The sequence below is a fragment of the Anabrus simplex genome, chromosome 3 (assembly GCF_040414725.1).
Source record: "Anabrus simplex isolate iqAnaSimp1 chromosome 3, ASM4041472v1, whole genome shotgun sequence".
NCBI lineage: Eukaryota > Metazoa > Arthropoda > Insecta > Orthoptera > Tettigoniidae > Anabrus > Anabrus simplex.
This window is the reverse complement of record NC_090267.1, coordinates 462,465,602-462,487,081: the sequence shown is the minus strand read 5'-3', so window position 1 is coordinate 462,487,081 and position 21,480 is coordinate 462,465,602. Positions and strand designations below refer to the sequence as shown.

At 43.0% G+C, this 21,480-nt stretch overlaps 1 protein-coding gene across 2 annotated transcripts in view; it reads right to left on the bottom strand.

Annotated features, from left to right (window-relative positions):
• Positions 1 to 15,097, bottom strand: part of LOC136867437 (uncharacterized) — a 273,943-nt gene extending 258,846 nt beyond the window's left edge. Inside the window, exon 1 of one of the 2 annotated variants that reach the window (XM_068227089.1) lies at positions 14,995 to 15,097. The gene's annotated coding sequence lies outside the window, so the exon portion shown is untranslated. Of the gene's footprint in view, positions 1 to 8,930; positions 9,060 to 14,994 lie in introns of those variants that run through there. The other variant, XM_067144642.2, reaches the window with a different exon arrangement.
• Positions 15,098 to 21,480: the final 6,383 nt, after the last annotated feature.

Below are 21,480 nucleotides of genomic sequence, written 5' to 3'. Positions count from 1 at the left end.
ACCATTTACACATATTGCTTTGAAGATATTTACAATATTTTCGTCAGAATGTTGCGGCAGATTTCAATCCATTTTAATGACGTAAGATTTTTTGAGAAAAAAATCGATGCCTCTAGTTTCCTCGTATTTAGTTGTAGCCCTTTTGATTCTTGAAATTCAGTATTTCCTTCCTCACTTTGAAGCTTCTAGATTCATATCCATGCTGGCTATTTGAAAATCAGATGTTTCAGCTTCTTTTTTTCAAACAAGATACTAACTCCTTGAAGCGGGGAAGAGCTCCTTTTATCAGACCGTTGAATTTAGAATTCCATCCTTCAACGGCATTGTTTGTTTGGTGTCGTTTACGAAGACAATTCCACAGCTCAAGTGGCATTTGTAGTTTATCCAGTCACTGGTCGTCGAAGTAGTCGAAAAAACTATTTATAATAAAGTGAATAATAATAGAAATTACACCCTCAACATAGCGAAGTAGGGGCACGCGGCTAGTAAACTTAGGAATTGCTACCTACACTCCTCGGATATTTTGAGACTCAGCTTATTTAATTCTTTCTTTTATTTTCTTCCTTCCTTTCTTTCTTTCCTTCTTAATCTGTTTACCCTCCAGGGTTGGTTTTTTCCCTCGGACTGAGCGAGGGATCCCACCTCTACCGCCTCAAGGACAGTGTCCTGGAGCGTGATACATTTGGTTAGGGATACAGGAGAGGAGGACGAGTACCTCGCCCAGGCGGCCTCACCTGCTATGGTGAACAGGGGCCTTGTGCGTGGGATGGGAAGACTGGAAGGGATGGACAAGGAAGTGGGAAGGAAGCGGCTGTGGCCTTGAGTTAGGTACCATCCGGGCATTTACCTGGAGGAGAAGTGGGAAACAACGGAAATCCATTTCGAGGGTGGCTGAGGTGGAAATCGAACCCACCTCTACTCAGTTGACCTCCCGAGGCTGAATGGACCCCGTTCCAGCCCACGTAGAAATTTTCCAATTTCGTGGCAGTGCCACATATCCGCCTACATATTATATCAGTTCCATGTTCGGACATTTTAAAATTACACCAGTAAAACTGGTCGCTAGGAGCATCCTTGTGTGTCATCTATGGCAACAGGTCCATGCTTCACGAACTGTATGAAAGACAAGTGTTATTCGCACATTATTATAAAGAAACTCGGCTCGCCATTGTAATTCAGGAAGTGGTCGTCCACACTGCCACAATCTTTCTTAATCCGTTCACCGTCCAGGGTTGTTTCTTCCCCTCAGACTCAGCGAGGGATCCCACCTGTACCGCCTCAAGGGCAGTGTCCTCGAGCGTGAGACTTTGGGTCGGGGGTGGAGGACCAGTACCTCGCCCAGGCGGACTCACCTGCTATGCTGAACAGGGGCCTGGGGGGATGAGACGATCGGAAGGGATAGACAAGAGGGGAGAAGAGGCCGTGGTCTAGTTAGGTAGCGTCGCGGCATCGCCCGGAGGAGAGGTAGGAAAGCGGGGAAAACCACTTCGAGGATGGCTGAGGTGGGAATCGAACCCCCCTCTACTCAGTTGATTTCCCGAGGCTGAGTGGACCCCGTTCCAGCCCTCTTAGCACTTTTTAAATTTCTTGGTAGAACCGGGAATGGAACTCGGGCCTCCGGTGGTGGCAGCTAATCACACTAACCACTACACCACAGAGGCGGCTCATAATTTATTTATATGGGATCTAAATTTTATCTGCTTTCTTGGGGTTCCTATAGCAGCGCGGGGCCGATACCCGGCAACCTACTTTGCTGGGTAATCCAGCACTGCTCTAGGTTATGAATAGCTGAAGCCTACCTTTCACCTTGCTTTCACTCCACCGACTGCCTTTGCTTTGTTTATGGAGCCGTGTGTAGGAATGAAAGAGGTAGGAGTTCTTAACATGGTGTCGAAAACAGGCCTCACCTTCTAATTGTTCTACAATATTTCAACTTACGGACCGTGATTTTAAGCCATGGTCTTGGGAGGGGCCTGTAATTATCTTTTACAATCTTCCATCACTATTGTTCTTTCTTAACGGTTTTATTCTTCCCGAGAAGGGATTTTTATTTACGTTCCAGTGGACCTAAAATATTTGCGGCTTCCTCTAGCGTTCATGGCCGTGAAATCTTGCCTTGCCTTGGTCATGAAGTGTAAGGAATTGCTTGTCTGTTCACTTCCTCTGCTGGCAGACAACACAAGGTTACTTGAGGTGGTCCGCACCTTCATGAAAACCACTGGCGCAGCGCATGTTTATTGATCCTGCAGAGGGCGTTATCCACCATCCGAAGAATGTGGCAAGAATAGCAAACTACAAAACAAGGGGTTTGGGGTAACGTCTTTTTCGCATGGATACGGGATCTACCAGATAAATGGAAATATACAGAACGGATGAGACTGGGGAGCGTGAAGTACTGTGGAATGTATGGATATGCCGAGTAGCAAGTTGAGGCCAGCGCCTCAACCGTCTGAGCCATTCTGTCCGGCTTTTAGATGTGTGAGATCTTTGAGGTAATTCTGATTGGGATTTTTTTCATGATTTGCATTTCAAATGTGTTCTTTAGGCTATATTTAATGATTTCCTATTATGTTTCTATGTGTAACATTTTATGATTTTTGCTGATGTCCGTGAAGTGGTGGGCGTTGTCATACATGAGTTCAAAGAAGGTTGCGTGTCTGCTGTGTCTAATTGCGTGTTTGTGTTCTTTGTACCTGTTGCCTTTTTGTCCGACTCATTGGCTGAATGGTCAGCGTTGAGGCCTTTGGTTCAGAGGGTGGCGGGTTGGATTTCCGGCCGGGTCGGCGATTTTAATCGCGTCTGATTAATTCTTCTGGCTCGGGGACTGGGTGTTTGTGTTCGTCCTCACACTTTCCTCTTCATATTCAGACAACCACTACACTACCAACCACCACAGAAACACGCAATAGTAATTACATCCCACCATATAGGGTTGGCGTCAGGAAGGACATCCTGCCGTAAAACATGGATGAATACACATCTGCCACACAAGTCGCATCCGCAGATGTGGAAAAAGCGGAGAAGGATGAAGAAGTACCTGTTGTCTTTTTAATATGTTGTTTATTCCGAATCCAAACCAAACCAAACCAAACCAAACCCCATGGCGCAACAGCCCCAAAGGATCATGACCTACCAAGCGACCGCTGCTCAGCCCGAAGGCCTACAGATTACGAGTTGTCGTGTGGTCAGCACGACGAATCTTTTCGGTCATTATTCTTGGCTTTCTAGACCGAGCTCGCCATCTCACCGTCAGATAGCTTCTCAACTGTAATCACATAGGCTGAGTGGACCTCGAACCAGCCCTCAGGTACAACTAAAAATCCCTGACCTGGCCGGGAATCGATCCCGGGGCCTCTGGTAAGGGGAAAGCATGCTATGCCTACACCGCGGGACCGGCTGTTTATTCCGAATGCTATTTTAAAACCTTTCTTTTGTGCTTATTTTCGTTCACGAAATTGGGGGCTATATTTTTATCATATTCGGGTGGGGAGGGGGGTATGCTTTTTCGTTATCTTAAATGAACGGTGTACTGTGTTGAGTGGATGGTTACGTAATCAGTTTACCCTCCAGTGTTGGCTTTTCCCCCTGACCCAGCAAGTGATCGCACCTCTACCGACTCAAGGCCAGCGTGCTTGCGCGTGAGACATTTGATCAGGGATACAACTGGGCAGGAGGACCAGTTCCTCGCCCAGGTGACCTCACCTGCAATGCTGAACAGGGGACTTGAAGGGGAGGGGAAGATTGGAAGGGACAGTCAAGGAAGAGGGAGTGAAGCGACCTTGGCCTAAAGTTTGGGAAAACACGAAAAACTACTTCGAGGACGGCTGAGATGGGAATCGAACCCCACCTACTCAATTGACCTGCGAGGTTTAGTGGAACCATTTCCAGTGCTCGTACCACTTTCCAAATTTCGTGGCAAAGCCGGGAATCGAACCCGAGCCCCCAGCTAATCACACTAACCACTACTTTTTTTTCTTTTCACTTTGCTCTACGTCGCACCGACACAGATAGGGTCTTATGGCGACGATGGGACAGGAAAGGTCTAGGAATGAGAAGGAAGCTGTCGTGGCATTAATTAAGGTACATCCCCAGCATTTGCCTGGTGTGAAAATGGGAAATAACGGTAAACCATCTTCAGGGCTGCCGACAGTGGGGTTTGAACCCACTATCTCCCGGATGCAAGCTCACAGCCGCGTGACCCTAACCGCACGGCCAACTCGCCCGGTTAACCACTATACTACAGAGGCGGACATTACTTTTATTGCGCTGTTAAAATCATTTTTTAATTGGTTTGGTTATTGCTCTCTGTATTATCGTGTTCTTCTTCTTCTTTATCTGTTTACCCTACAGGGTTGGCTGAGCGAGGTACTGGTCATCCTCCCCAGTTATATCCCCGGACCCAGAGTCTGTAGCTCCAGGACACTGCCCTTGAGGTGGTAGAGGTGAGATCCCTCGCTGAGTCCGAGGGAAAAGCCGACCCTGGAGGGTAAACAGATGATGATGATGATGATGATGATAAAAATGGAAGGGGTCCGACTTCGAAAAATGAAGGTATCGACCAAAGTTAGTAACGGTTCACGAAGGGCGTGAAAATGAAGGACTCCCTAAGGATCGCGGCCTAATAGTGTCGGGTGGTGATGGTGGTGGTGATTATTGGTTTAAGAGGCAATACAACTTGGCAACCATATTATAGTAACAGTATTCAGAGGGGGAAAAATGGAAGGGGTCCGACATTTCGAAAAATGAAGGTATCGTCCAAAGAAAGACAAGGGGCCAGAAGGGTGTGAAAATGAAAAACTCCCTAGACCTCGGGAACCAAATACCGTCAGGGCCGAAAAAAGAACGAGAGTTGACCAAAGGAGGTCGGATAGGATAGATGAAGGTGAGGAACCCCACACAAGGAAGTGGAAGCTATGCCAGGACTCAGGTAAGCGCCCCTTTGTCACCAACCCGCGCTCCCAAGTTAAAAGCCCCTGGGCCCCCTTTCAATCGCCTCTTATGACATGCAGGGGATACCGTGAGTGCAATTCTTACCCCACCCGCACCCTCGAAGCGGGTCCTACAAGCATAATTACTTCTTATGGTATAAAGACTTCAATTTTAGATATTTATTCTATGCTAAAGATAGAAGTGTAATATCGCGCAACCGCTGGGCGCCGACTGTACTTCTCTTGGCCATTAACGAAGACATAAATACTTCATAAGCCACACATCGCTCAACGGTCAAATGCAATCAAAACTTCAGTTGATAACGATTAGAGAAGGTCAGTGTATGATTACTCTGAAGTCAAGTTCGTCTGTATTTTCTACTATAAACACAGTATAATAATACGTTCGGTATGCAAGGTGCGCAGTGTAGTTGAGAAGGCATTGGTCTCCCATGTTCAGAGTGGTAGTTCCCGATGAGTTTATTCAAACTCAGTCGAAAGAACACTAACAAGCTGTTTGTTAACACCGTGTTAAAAATTAAATGACGTGTTAAGATTCTTGCTTTTGTCCAAGTGTTTCCTAGGGAATGTCTGCTAACACGCTGTTAACTCTTACGAGAGTCACGATCGGTGTTAATCGAGAAGGCAGTGGTTTTTGAGCGTGCTCCAATGTACTTTTGTTTGAATACAGCTGTAAACCAAGGACCGTGAAGGCAACATAAAAAAGGCTGTCTTGACCGTGAATGTGTTCTTGTTGAATAGGCCAATGTAATATGGAAAAAAGTTGAGAGTACGAGAATACGTGGTTAAAATTTCTCTTCTTTTGAGAGTAGTCTTCTTTTGGAAATTATTTCCAAACATATACCTATTACAGAAAATAAGCAAACCAATGGATCCGAGCTGAAACCAAAAGTGAGGCATGGCAGAAAATTTGTAATGAATTGAACGCGCATGCCGAGGTAAACCAACGTACAATTAAGCAAATAATCTACCTGTATGGAGCCTCCGTGGCTCAGGCGGCAGCGCGCCGGCCTCTCACTGCTGGGTTCCGTGGTTCAAATCCCGGTCACTCCATGTGAGATACGTGCTCGACAAAGCAACAGGTCTTTCTCCGGGTACTCCGTTTCTTTCTGTCATATTTCATTCCAGCAACACTCTCCAGTATCATTTCATTTCATCCGTCATTCATTAATCATTGCCCCAGAGGAGTGCGACAAGCTTCGGCAGCCGGCGCAATTCCTATCCTCGCCGGTAGATGGGTGCTTCATTCATTCCATTCCTGACCCGGTCGAATGACTGGAAACAGGCTGTGGATTTTCAATCTACCGGTATACGAAAACATGAAGAGAAACGCAAAGAAAGAAAATGCCGATGTCCGAGCGAAGAGAGACCGCGCAGAAATTAACGGAAAAGTCGATGAAATATACAAACAGTTTCTGATTCAAAAATGCTTATTAGAATTAATGTTATTGGGCGATGGCCCGGTTCTGTGCGTGGCAGCCCAATTTTCAAACACTGCCAAGTTAGAGCTTCCCCTGTGGTGGAGGCGGTAGAATAACATCCACGCACGCCCTGCCTGTCGTAAGAGGCGATTAAAAGAGGTCCCAGGGACTCTTAAATTTGAAGCATGGGTTGGCGTCCATGGGGCCGTGAGCTGAGTCCTGGCATTGTTTCCACTTACTTGTGCCAAGTTCCTCACTTTCATTTGTCCTATTTGACCTCGCTTGGCCAACTCTTGTTCGATTCCGACCACGACAATATTAGATTCGCGAGGCCAAGGAAATTTTGCATTTTCTAGTCTTTCTTTGGCCGATATCGGACCCCTCCCATATTTTACCTCTGATTAGTGTAAATGGAGGATGGTTGCATAGTTGTAGCCTAGTTCCTCTTTAAACAATAATCACCACCACCAGGTCAGAGTACAATTTGGAACTAGACGGTTTTTTATTGGGTGAAAATGGTTATCCCTCGAGAAAGTACATATTAACTCCAGGGATGTCTTAAATTAAGAGTATGTATGTATGTATGTATGTATGTATGTATGTACGTATGTATGTATGTATGTATGTATGTATGTATGTTGGGTATTCAGCCCGAAGGCTGGTTGGATCCTCAACAGGTTCACCATTAGCTGTCATAGATGGCCTAGGTGTCACTGAAGAGGCGTACTAGGGAAATGAGGAGTGAGGTAGTTCCCCGTTGCTTTCCTCACTGAGCCAGAAGTTGCTATTGCACATCGGTCTGCCAAGCCTACTGAAATGCGTGAACAAACCGACCCTATGAGCAACATTTTCACACCATTCCTAGCAGGGACTGGCTGCATAAGGAATGGCATTACTAGCGTCACTCATACCTCAGCCACTTTCATATTGTCAAAGCCAAGGATAAGACTGAGACAGGTCAATGAAAGTAACAATTTTATTCTAGCCCATACCAGAAGACATAGTGCACTGTAAACACTACATCTTGCTAGCAAATGCCTGAATTAAGAGTAGAAAGCAGAAACGAATGTATAACAGACCTCACACCAGAATTGGGAATTGTGTAGAAAGGATGTATGTTATTTGGAAGAGACGTATGAGCTGTTGTTCTGTCAAATCATTGAAATCATATTTTCTAACTCTGTCTTGGAAAGGCCTATTCATTCCAATATCAAGATATAGAAGTTCCTCATCTAATACACCCGCCATATTAAATACTTCTGAGCTAATAAACAGCATTTAACTGCTTGAACTAACTAAAAGTTTAACAGACTGATAGCCTTAACCGCTGTTAAATGCTATCATCAAAAATCAATCAATCAATCAATCAATCAATCAATCAATCAATCAATCAATCAATCAATCAATCAATCAATCAATCAATCAATCAATCACTACCGGGCGAGTTGGCCGTGCGTGTAGAGGCGCGCGGCTGTGAGCTTGCATCGGGGAGATAGTAGGTTCGAATCCCACTATCGGCAGCCCTGAAAATGGTTTTCCGTGGTTTCCCATTTTCACACCAGGCAAATGCTGCGGCTGTACCTTAATTAAGGCCACGGCCGCTTCCTTCCAACTCCTAGGCCTTTCCTATCCCATCGTCGCCATAAGACCTATCTGTGTCGGTGCGACGTAAAGCCCCTAGCAAAAAAAAAAATCAATCACTCGATCGATCGATGTAGGGCGGTCGCCCAGGTGGCAGATTCCCTATCAATTGTTTATCACATATTTAAATTACAATTGCTTACCTAGCTTTTTCTTAAATATATTCAACGAACTTGGAAATCTTTTTTTTTTTTTTTTTTGCTTTACGTCACACCGACACAGATATGTCTTATGGCGACGATGGGATAGGAAAGGCCTAGGAAGTGGAAGGAAGCGACCGTGGCCTTAATTAAGGTACAGCCCCGGCATTTGCCTGGTGTGAAAATGGGAAACCACGGAAAACCATCTTCAGGGCTGCCGACAGTGGGACGAACTTGGAAATTAATCGAACATTTTCCTTGATAATTTATTCCAATCCCTCACTCCTCGTCCTATAAATGAATATTTTCCCCAATCTGTCCTCTTAAATTCCAACTTTATCTTTTAAGCTCCACTCAAGCGTATTCTTCTACTTATGTCATTCCACGCCAACTCACCACTGACAGCTCGAAACATACCACATAGTCGAGCATCTCATCTCCTTACTCCCAGGTCTTCTCATCCCAAAGTTTGCAACATTTTAGTAACAATACTCCTTTGTCGGAAATTACCCAACACAAATCGTGCTGCTTTCCTTTGAATTCTTTTTCTAGTTCTCGCATCAAGTAGAGTAGTCCTGGTGAGGGTCCCATACTCTGGAGCCATACTCTGACTGTGGTCTTACCAGAGACTTATACGCCCTCTCCTTTACATCCTTACTACAACCCCTAAATACTCTCACAGCCATGTGAAGAGATCTGTAACTTTCTTAACTACGGTACCTCGTTAATATGATTACCCTAATAACGATCATTCATTATATTAACACCTAGGTACTTACTGTGTTTCCCATGAGATACTATCACCCCATCAACAAACTGAGAGGACTTTTCCTCTTGGTGAAATTTACAACTTGATTTTTCATCCCATTTACATCCATACCATTGTCTGCTGCCCACCTCACTTCATTGGTTGAGTCCCCCTGCAGCCGCTTACAACCTGCAACTCATGTACTACTCTATACAGTACTGTATTATATCATCCGCCAATATCCTTATCTGTGATTCCAGATCCTTCACTCATATAATTTATATATATTAAGAAAACATAAATGTCCAATGATACTGCCCTGCGGGACCCCCTCTTAATCATTACAGGATCAGACAACTCTTCGCCTACTCTAATTCTCTGAGTTATATTTTCTAGAAATGTAGCCACTCATTCAACCACTCTTTATTCTAGTCCAATTACCCTCATTTTGTCAGTAATCTCTCATGATCTACATTATAAAAACCGTGGATAGGGCAATGCAATACAGTCCACTTGACCTCCTGAATTGAAATATCTGCTATATCTTGCTGAAATCCTGTAAGTTGAGCGTCAGTGGAATAACCTTTCCTAAACCTGAACTGCCTTCTATCAAACCAGTTCGTAATTTCGCATACGTGTCTTATATAATATGAAAGAATGCTTTCCCAGAGCTTACAAACTACACATGTCAAGCTGACTGCCCTGTCATTTTCCGCTTTATGGTCGTCACCCTTTCTTGTACACCGGGGTTACTATTTCAACTCTCCATTTATTTGGTATAGCTCCTTCATATAAATAGTAGTCAAATAAGTATTTCAGATATGGCACTATATCCCAACCCATAGTCGTTAATACACTGACTGACAGAGCAAATGCAACACCAAGAAGGAGTGGTCAGAACTTTATGCCAATTGCAGGGTAGACTGACGTCACTGAGATATGCTCATGATGTGAAATGCGCCGCTGTGCTGCGCACGTAGCGAACGATAAATGGAACACGGCGTTGGCGAATGGCCCACTTCGTACCGTGATTTCTCAGCCGACAGTCATTGTAGAACGTGTTGTCGTGTGCCACAGGACACGTGTATAGCTAAGAATGCCAGGCCGCCGTCAACGGAGGCATATCCAGCAGACAGACGACTTTACGAGGGGTATGGTGATCGGGCTGAGAAGGGCAGGTTGGTCGCTTCGTCAAATCGCAGCCGATACCCATAGGTATGTGTCCACGGTGCAGCGCCTGTGGCGAAGATGGTTGGCGCAGGGACATGTGGCACGTGCGAGGGGTCCAGGCGCAGACCGAGTGACGTCAGCACGCGAGGATCGGCGCATCCGCCGCCAAGCGGTGGCAGCCCCGCACGCCACGTCATCTGCCATTCTTCAGCATGTGCAAGACACCCTGGCTGTTCCAATATCGACCAGAACAATTTCCCGTCGATTGGTTGAAGGAGGCCTGCACTCCCGGCGTCCGCTCAGAAGACTACCATTGACTCCACAGCATAGACGTGCACGCCTGGCATGGTGCCGGGCTAGAGCGACTTAGATGAGGGAATGGCGGAACGTCGTGTTCTCCGATGAGCCACGCTTCTGTTCTGTCAGTGATAGTCACCACAGACGAGTGTGGCGTCGGCGTGGAGAAAGGTCAAATCCGGCAGTAACTTTGGAGCGCCCTACCGCTAGACAACGCGGCATCATGGTTTGGGGCGCTATTGCGTATGATTCCACGTCACCTCTAGTGCGTATTCAAGGCACGTTAAATGCCCACCGCTACGTGCAGCATGTGCTGCGGTCGGTGGCACTCCCGTACCTTCAGGGGCTGCCCAATGCTCTGTTTCAGCAGGATAATGCCCGCCCACACACTGCTCGCATCTCCCAACAGGCTCTACGAGGTGTACAGATACTTCCGTGGCCAGCGTACTCTCCGGATCTCTCACCAATCGAACACGTGTGGGATCTCATTGGACGCCGTTTGCAAACTCTGCCCCAGCCTCGTACGGACGACCAACTGTGGCAAATGGTTGACAGAGAATGGAGAACCATCCCTCAGGACACCATCCGCACTCTTATTGACTCTGTACCTCGACGTGTTTCTGCATGCATCGCCGCTCGCGGTGGTCCTACATCCTACTGAGTCGATGCCGTGCGCATTGTGTAACCTGCATATCGGTTTGAAATAAACATCAATTATTCGTCCGTGCCGTCTCAGTTTTTTCCCCAACTTTCATCCCTTTCGAACCACTCCTTCTTGGTGTTGCATTTGCTCTGTCAGTCAGTGTATATCCCTAGAATCTTATCAACCCCAGCTGCCTTTCTAGCTTTCAACTTTCGTATCTTTCTATAAATGTCTTTATTATCATAGGTAAATTTCAGTATTTCTCCATTATTAGTTGTCTCCTCTAGCAGGGCATTATCAATATATCCAACTACCTTTATGCCTATGGTGGCAAGACCTAGTATTTACAGTGCACTATGTCTTCTGGTATAGGCTAAAGCAATTTCGTTACTTTCATAGATCTGTCTCTGTCTTATCCTTGGCTTTGACAATATGAAAATGACTGAGGTATGAGCGATGCTAGTAACGCCAATCCTTATGCAGCCAGTCTATGCTATGAATGGTGTGAAAATGTTGCTCATAGGGTCGGTTGGTGTATGCATTTCAGTGGACTTGGCAGACTAATATGTAATAGCAACTCTGGCTCGGCGAGGAAAGCAACGGGAAACTACCTCACTCCTCATTTCCCTAGTACGCCTCTTCAGTGATGCCTAGGCCAACTATGAGAGTTGATGGCAGAGCTGTTGAGGATCCCACCAGCGGAATCGCTGACGGACTGAACATACATACAACTACCTTTACATATTGCTGAATGAATACTTCTGCCTTCTGTAAGTTCTCGCATACACACTCCCCTTCTTCATTAAAATGATCCCAGGAATGTCCTTCCGGGAACCTGTTTCTGCCTTAAAGTATCAATGCATGTCCTCCCATTGCTCCCTAAAATGCATTTGGCTCCCAATTATGTTTGCCATTATGTTATTCTTCGCTGACTTTTTTCGCTGAATTCAATTTCCTAGTGAGCTCCTTCAATCTCTCTCTCCTTACTCCCGCAACCATTCCTAACTCTATTTCTTTCCAGTCTGCACTTCCTTCTTAATGTCTTTATTTCCCTGTTATAATATAATGGTTCCTTACTATACCTTACCACTTTTAAAGTCCGCCTCGTTGGCTGAATGGTCATCGTACTGGCCTTCGGTTCAGAGGGTCCCGAGTTCGAATCTCGGCCGGGTCTGGGATTTTAACCTTAATTGGTTAATTCCAATGACCCGGGGGCTGGGTGTCTGTGCTGTCCCCAACATCCCAGCAACTCACACACCACATATAACACTATCCTCCACCACAGTAAGATGCAGTTACCTACATATGGCAGATGCCGCCCACCCTCATCGGAGGGTCTGCATTACAAGGGCTGCACTCGGCTAGAAATAGCCACACGAAATTATAATTATTATTATTATTATACCACTTTTAAAGGTACATATTGAACCCTTTTGGTCCATACTGAAGGATACCTACCTTTCTTACCTATCAGCAAAGTTCATGAGATCTGTCTCTTGGGTCGTATCGGGTTCTTCGTCACTTGCTGAGGTAAAGGTAGGGTTCAGTAATTCTAATCTATCTACTCAAATGAAAGATTTGTTTAAAAATGTTCCTATTTATTCAAGTGTTTCATGTAGCATTTCTGCTTTATCAACGGTATCATTTAACTCAATTGTGTCCACTGGACACCACAATTATTTTACATAGAGGGTCACAACACTGGTGTCAGCCTTTGACGTAACTGCCTGATGGGCATCCTTACTAGAAACCATCGTCTCAATTATTAATTAAAGAAAGGAAAGTCTGGAAATCCTTAAATTCGGCTTCCATGTGAGACTACATGTACCATCATAGTGATTCTTTATGGTCCAGCTCTCGTAACACGAACTCTGGACTCTGGGTATAATTAAGGCCGTCCAATCGGTGTGTGCCACACAGTGGTTATACGGAATGGACCTTTAATTGAATCGATGTGACCTGCGACTATGTCATGACTTTAAAGTCATTGTGGATGATGACCGCAAAGAAAATGATGCTACAGTGGCATAAGGCCCTAATCTAAGTCACTGAGGTTGATGACACCCTGACCATCCAAGTTTCTAAGCTGAGGGCTAAACACTTAAGATACATCAGTTGATGACCAAAGTTCCACTTTACTATCCCCAGCACCTTCACTGCTCAATCAATCAAAGTTAAATAATACAACAATAGCAATACTCACAATACTTTGTGGCAGTAAAATCCATTACCTTCGGATATGTCCCCTTAATCGTTACGTTAACATTTACACATTCCCCAGAAAACAAACTAAGATTTCCAGAATGCATCTCCAAGTTATTCGCTTGATTTAAAGTTATTTCAAAATACGGTTTTCACTGAATTTAATAATTAAATAAATTTAAATGATTTATTGAAATCTTAATGAACAACAAATTCTATCTCCGCGGACTAATGGTTTCTTCACAAATTCCTACGCAGTTGTGACGTAAAATTTTTAATCCTGTGATGTTTATGTGTTGATTCCGATAGCTGGAAAAGAACTATTACATCATTCATGTCCAGTTTATATCTTGTTTCATGACCTCACACTTTAAATCTAATCTAACCCTAGCCATTATTAACACTTGGATAACCCTAATAATTACGTACAAACCAAAAGCAACTCGCCATATAATTGCGATGTCATATCTCGTCATATCATTTTATAAAGTTTGCGCACCCCTCACAGACAAAGAATCATCACTACCATCGCTCTTTATTTTGGACAACCCTGAATTTGGTTAATCTTGCTCATTATATTGTAAGTTCGTGGCCTCAAATGCACACTACGTTCCCAATTAAACAAATGTGCAGTGTCTAATAACACACACGCTATTCCCGGATGAAAATTTCAACTAAATCCAACATTTAACGTTATCCCCTGCCGAGAAATGCAATCTCAATTCAATGCGTAACATACTCTGCCTGTTCCGTTATCCCAGCGGCCCTATCAGCTAACGGCATTTCGCCCCAAGCCCGCTTGGCAGTGATATGTGACTTCTGGTCGTTCTACCTAACTGGCCTCTCAGAATGCAACCTTTAAACTCTGCCGACATAATTACACAAATACGATATATCTAACCAACAAAATGCACTTCAAGATGCCCACAATAATTATACACGTCGCGAATTAATACCGGCGCGGATTCTTGTATATTGCTTTCCATTCCCAACATTATAAAATCTTTCTCGGGCTTCCACAAGTCCCGGCTTCATTGACAGGTCTCCAACCTGATTCATAAATCTCATCTCGACTCACACGACAAAACTAACCTCTGTTTCCCAACTCACGACTATCACCGACAAAAGAACTGGAATAAAATCCTTACTAGAATCCACGACGTCTAATAACGCACAGTGCTTTAATAATGAATAACTTCGCATAAAATTATATCGTATTTTAATAACTGGATTTTCACGAAATGACTGAAAAATTCTACTAAATCTTTTTTATTGTCAGTCAGACACAGTTTAAATGGGCCTAGAAAAACGTTTACTCCGTGACCAAATTCATCACTCTATACTCTCACCCGACAGCGCGCTTCCACTCGATTGAAAATGAGTAAGCATGGATTTCTCATATTATTTACGTCAAAATTTCAGACAGGAAAATTTTACGTCGAATTAACATCTTAATTTGACATCACAAAATATAGACAATAAACACATGGAAATGACGATCTACATTGGACGTGATATCACTTCGAAACCCTATTCAATAACCTTTTACAACATCATACGGCACTCCCAAGACTTCAAAATTTTATCCAAGTGGAAAATAAAACAAATGACCCTTTTTTCGTCGTATTCTGACATTTACAAAAACCACATAGGGGCGACCAACTGCGTCGTATATACTCCCTTCAATTACACATATTTTAGACATCATGAAACAAGATATAATAGGTGGTAAGATGGTAAGTCACATACCTTCAGTTACGCCACCGTTCCTCATTGGACTCACCTCTGACCCTGGCATTTTTATTTAGCCATTTTTACATTTTTGGCTGTACAGATCATTTTACTCTTCCTGTTTCCTGAAAATAAAGCATGAAAAAAGAAAATGCCCTTCACTTGTTTTTGTTGAGCGCACACGATGGACTGTAATTATTTCCGCACACGAATTACTTTCTTCATCCACTACAAATTTGTTCGGTCCCTTGACCGTCCTTTTGGTACAATTATTTCCACTCAAGGAAAACTATCTCCACATGGAGTCAAGACCCCAGCCACAACGCCTAAATCGGTTGGTTGGACTTAGTCTACTTTCGTCGTTCGATTTTTACAGAGCAGCTCAATCCTCTGTCTTCAGCCTCGTGATAGAAAATGCAGGGGCTTCGTCATGGCGTCCCTTCATATTTATAGACACCACCCCCTCTCTCCGGGCATCTCCCCTTGCCGCCAAGAAAATTTCTGTAACGTTCTGACTTAACTAAACTGTAATTACAAGAGTTTTGAAGGTGACTACATACTTTCTACATTTCCGGCGGTAGTGTTCATGGACATTTAAAATTTATACATTTTCAATTAGCTGGCTAAATGACTAAATGATAGGCACTATTTTTTCGACTTGGCTTGGGCACGCCACACACACGCGCTCTTCTGAAATAGTTCACAAAATGACTTAAGATTCTTCCGCCGTTGACACGTGCGAATGACGTCACGTATCCCAGAGCGTGGGACAGAAGGCAGCCACCCCCTCGCCACGTGTCAATTCCGTGCTATCAAGAATCGAACTTCTTATCCAATTGACAATTTAATACATAATATTCTTAGGGCACAAAGGTCATGGGTTCAATATCTGTTTGTACACTCCCATAGACTGTTTACATTTTTATTTACCATTTTCCATTGATCATAATTGCTTTTAAAAATGTTCTCATTCCTCTCTTATCAGCCATATGGTATTGCTTAATAGCCCTACTTTTATAACATTCCTTTTTAACACACTTATTATTAACGCTGACAAAGACAGCTTCATGATCACTCATACCATCTATCACTTCAGTTTCCCTACAAAACTAATCTGGTTTTTTCCAGCACCACGTCTAGAATATTTTGTTTAAATTCGATGTTAAATTATTTTAACATGCAGTTAAACTTAAACTGAGGTTGAATAAAATGGACCTAACTCCTAAACGAGTTGCTAATATAATTTCGTGTGTCTATTTCTAGCCGAGAGCAGCCCTTGTAAGGCAGACCCTCCGATGAGGGTGGGTGGCATCTGCCATGTGTAGATAACTGCGTGTTATTAACGAGTTGGTTACCGAACAGCACGGCCAGTTATGGCTGCTAGCCCTGAACTCGAAAGATAGGTATGTTCGAATCCTCCGTCGGCCAATCTCGAAACGGTTTACAATTACACCTACACCCACAGACAACACCCTCATACAGCGTTGCATGTAGTTCGCCCCTATGAGGTGTACTGGAAAATGCAGATACAGAAGTGACGAGTCGAACATCCGGCATTAGAGCCAAAAGTTAAAATATATATATATCGCTTGCCTCTTATGTCAATCATATCAGACCAGCTGCATTCCCCTTCAATGATGGTTTATTAAATATTTCCATATCAGCGAAGTTTAGCCGTTCATGGACATAGTAACAATAATCTACATTCCTTCCTATCCCCTGATATACAGCTGATACTCGATTCCAACCTTACTTTAAAATCATAAAATGCAAAGAGTAAGATTCGTGTTATATTTAATATCTGCGTTCATTCTGAAATAGCACCTTTATTAAAGAATGAAACATAGGCATTCTTACATTAGCTAACAGTATGGTATTATAATGATCCAAAAGTTAGTTTATTTAGATTAGAATTACTTATCGCAGGATCATCAAATTATATTTGACAACAATCACTTAAAGGAGCGGTGATAACAAGAGAAGGCTAAGATCAATGGAGCAGACAAATGGCATCTAACAGGCAGATCACTTAGATCCGTGGTTTTCAAACTGTGATCCGGGAAACCCAGGGGTCCCCGAAGCTCTATCAGGGGTTCCGCGAACGAATATTATAGATAGGAAAATTCTTTTCATCCCTTAGAAGTTTCTTCAAATGTGAAAACAATGTTAGAAGTGCACCAGTTATAACTGAGTGGAGGTGGGTTCGATTCCCACCTCAGCTATCCTCGAAGTGGTTTTCCATGGTTTCCCACTCCTCCTCCAGGCAAGTGCGTGGATGGTACCTAACTTAAGGTCACGGCCGCCTCTTTCCCTCTTCTTTGTCTATCCGTTCCGAACTTCCCGTCCCCCCACAAGGCCCCTGTTCAGCATAGCAGGTGAGGCCGCCTGAGCGAGGTACTGGTCTCCTCCCCAATTTTATCCCCCGACCCAAAGTCTCGCGCTCTAGGAGTTCCCTTGAGGCGGTAGAGGTGGGATCCCTTGCTGATTCCAAGCGAAAAACCGACCCTGGAAAGTAAACAGATTAAGAAAAAAGAAAGAAAGAAATGATAATAATAATAATAATAATAATAATAATAATAATAATAATAATAATAATAATAATAATAATAATAATAAGCGAACATTGCTGACAGTGTTTACTTATAGCTTACCGTACGGCAATAAACATAAAAGCTGCCCACTCTTGCAGTCTCCTCGTACGCAGCCGTTTTATTCATTTTGCTGTGGTACACTACGGAGTCCAGTGAATATGGACAGGGATGTGCCTCTTTCTTAGTCATTAATACCCACACAACATCCCTCGGTCATGAAGGCGAAGCCATTTTTGTTGTTTTGATTTCCGTTTCCGGCAATCCCAGCAGGCCTAGCGGCATAGCGCGCACCGTTAATATTCGAATTCCATTGGTCAATTCTGTCAAAGACCTAGCAATTCTTTGATCGATTAGAACATAATTATTCTAATTCACTTTCAAGACTTTTGAAAATTTCCCAAGTATTGCAAGTGATTCGACAAGTCAACTTGTGGAGTGTTGAATTTCAGAAAAATTCGATCGTGTACAGCAGGCTTTAGGATATAGATTGACATAATATTCAAATACAGTATTTAGCTATATGATGCAATATCTTTTGCTTAGAATATTCATCGAGTTTCAGCTGAGACAGCGAAGTTGTGCTTAGTTCCTTCGGATGGACGTTGATACATTTCACCGTAAGAATGTCAGAAGTTAAAAAGTGAAACCTCTACTTCTAGAGAGGAATACGGCCCACTCACTTACCTGTGTCTATATCAGAAGTAAGTACCAGGTTAATTCCTGGGACATACCGGGCGAGTTGACCATGCGGTTAGGGGCGCGCGGCTCTGAGATGCATCCAGGAGATAGCGGGTTCGAACCCCACTCCAGGCAGCACTGAAAATGGTTTTCCGTGGTTTCCCATTTTCACGCCGAGTAAATGCTGGGGCTGTACCTTAATTAAGGCCACGGCCGCTTCCTTCCCACCCCTAGGCCTTTCCTATACCAAGTTCTAAAAATAAAAAAATCCTGGGAATAAAATGAACTCATCATAGTTTTTCACTAATCTTGTTATTCTGGACGATTGAAATACAAGTGGGATACGAGTTCGATGGGAGAACCTTTTCATCTCTCTGTTGTGTACCTTCTGTTACTCTTCGTAACGGAGCTCCTCGAGCACACTTTTTCCTTTGGGTAAACTCTCAACCTTAGATTACATTATTTCATATGAATTAATTGCCTCAGATTGCTGCATTATTGCTGATATGAAAGATGCTATTAAGAGAGATACGGTCTACTTGATCATTGAACTCTCTTATTCAATATTCAATATCAAAGAGAAACGAGGTCTTCCGTCGTCTTCATCTCTCTATGTAATGTCTGTCTGTCTGTCTGTCTGTCTGTCTGTCTGTCTGTCTGTCTGTCTGTCTGTCTGTCTGTCTGTCTGTCTGTCTGTCTGTCTGTCTGTCTGTCTGTCTGTCTGTCTGTCTGTCTGTCTGTCTGTCTGTGGTAGTTTAATTCACTATTATTTATTTTTTGTATAAATGTTAGTGCCGGGAAGGTCGAGGACATGATCATGAGGTAGGGAGAGAGTGAAACCCTGTGTCGGCAATTAACCTGCTCCTGTCGAATAGCATCAGTGGGTCTGCTCAAGGCTTAACGTCTTCATCCGACGGAGGAACCGCTATCAGCAGCCTCATACAACCTTACTCCATATGAACAATGTGGAGAAGTTTGAACTGAACCCGGGCTCCTGGCACGCAATCCAGCGATGATGATGATAATAATAGTCTAATAATAATAATAATAATAATAATAATAATAATAATAATAATAATAATAATAATAATAACTGTACCGGAGGTACACCCTCCCCGCACATTTAAATTAAGCGTCTTGTATAAGGCCATCTGCAACGTAAACCTTGAAATTACTAGTACACGAAGCACGAGAAGTTTGGACATTTTTCGATAGATGTCTCTACTATCAACTTATATTGTGCCCTCTTAGGTGAAGATGAACTATTAATTTTCAAAGTAATTTTGTATGTGAAGGTTTCCTAAACTGAATTATTTATTGATTGTTTTTAGTGTTCAAAATTATCAACATTTCTACCTCTTCCCGCCAACTTTATTTTTCTACCAAAAATAAATTTGGTACATTTATTTATTCACCAATGATAAAATTTTGATATTTATTTGATTATCCAATGAAAATTGGGGGTGCGTCAGGGCCTAGGCCCAGAGTTCTCTGGAACCTTCCTCTCCGGTATAAAAGCAGGCACATTTCGGGCCATGTTGTCTTTGTTACCACCCCAGTCTGGAGTGTGTTCGTAACGGAGACGGAGGTTGCCTCGTCCATCTTCGGGAAGCCCACCAGCTCAAGGTAATGGCAGATTGTGGTTAACTATGTGATAGTCTTCGAAAGCTAGCTCGAAGGGAATGTTTCAAATTTTAGTAATGTAACTTTTATTTTCACCAAATGTAAATTTCAAACTTTAAATGTAAATTTCAAGCAAGTCTACAGGACTTAACTGAAATCAGGGAATAAGAAGTGAGGTACCCTCTTGTATTCCCTCTAAAATTGATATTGAGGTAACTACGATTTTGTAACCTTTAAAATCCATCTAGTAATTTCTATAACTTAAATATTTTTCTCCATCTAGTCACCGCCGTGGTATAGGCTTAGCCTCTGTAACGTCGGGCCATAAGCCCAAGTAGGGTTTTAAGCATTTCATGTAAATTTCAAGGAGTGCAAGTGTTCGCTCCCCTCCTAACATTTTTCTTTTCGGCCAGTAACTTTAACCTTTTGTTTTTACCAAAGGCCATGTAGAATGGGTACTTGTTACCCCTGTTAAACTCAGTTTCATTCATCTATATATTAATTTCTTTTATGAAAACTAATGTCAGTCAGTCCGGCCATTTTATCCGGTCGATTTCCTTCATTCTTTTTTTTAACTGAAAGGTATTCATGCATATATTTGTCATCAAGTACTATAAATCACTTACCTTTCGCCTTCCTCAAATTATCTGAGTTTATCAATGTTTTTGGTTCTAATTAAGGTACAGAGTTTGCTTTGGCCTAAGAATACTCAGTGGGTCAAGCTCTTTCATTTCAGCTCTTAACTATTCAAATTGGTTGATTCTGATGAAAGTTATGAATGCACATTCAATTTGACGTTTCATTTCTTCAACATTTTTTCTCATTGAAGCAATCATATCTTTCGTTCTAATTGAGGCACGCAGTTCGTTTTAGTTCAAAAACACTCAGTGCATCAAGCGCTTTCTTTTGAGATATTAACTACTTAAATTGGTAGATTCTGAGAAAAGTTATGAGTACGAAGATCTTTGAAGGACTTTTTAACAGTTCGGCGCGTAGTGCTGTTCCAAGGAACGTTTACTCAGCCCAACAACATTAAAAATATCTTTAATGTCGTTGACTCAGCCGTCTTGGGAAGGAACTCCCGCCATTGCATATTCAAAGAGCAAAATGCTCAGTGCGTAGTGTCAGCTGCCTTGGGAAGGAACTCCCGCCATTGCATATTCAAACAGCAAACTGCTCGACGCGTAGTGTTCTTCCAACGAACGTTTACTCAGCCACCTCGGGGAGTAAAGTCTATAAGATGCTGTTTTACATGAAGACGTAAACATTCCAACATATGCAAGTCAAGACATTGCATATTCAAAGAGCAAACAGCTTGACGCGCAGTATTCTTCCAAGGAAGGTTTACTCAGCCCTTTCGCTTAGAGCATGAATACTACATCGAAGCTTAGCCTACAAGGAGTACAAAGCCTTCTCACTCGCAGTGCTCTCTTCAGAAACAGTGTCCGCCTGGCAGTGCGCGTCTTCAAATCAAAATCTCTTTATTTGCAAATGAGGTGTCTACCTCGATGGCAAATGGTACACTAAAATACATTATTGTCAAGCACTAAATTTTAAAATTAACATGAGACGAATAAAATTTTTCTAGAATACAATATTATACAATTTACGCTAATAATTTTTTCTATTAAACACACACATCATCC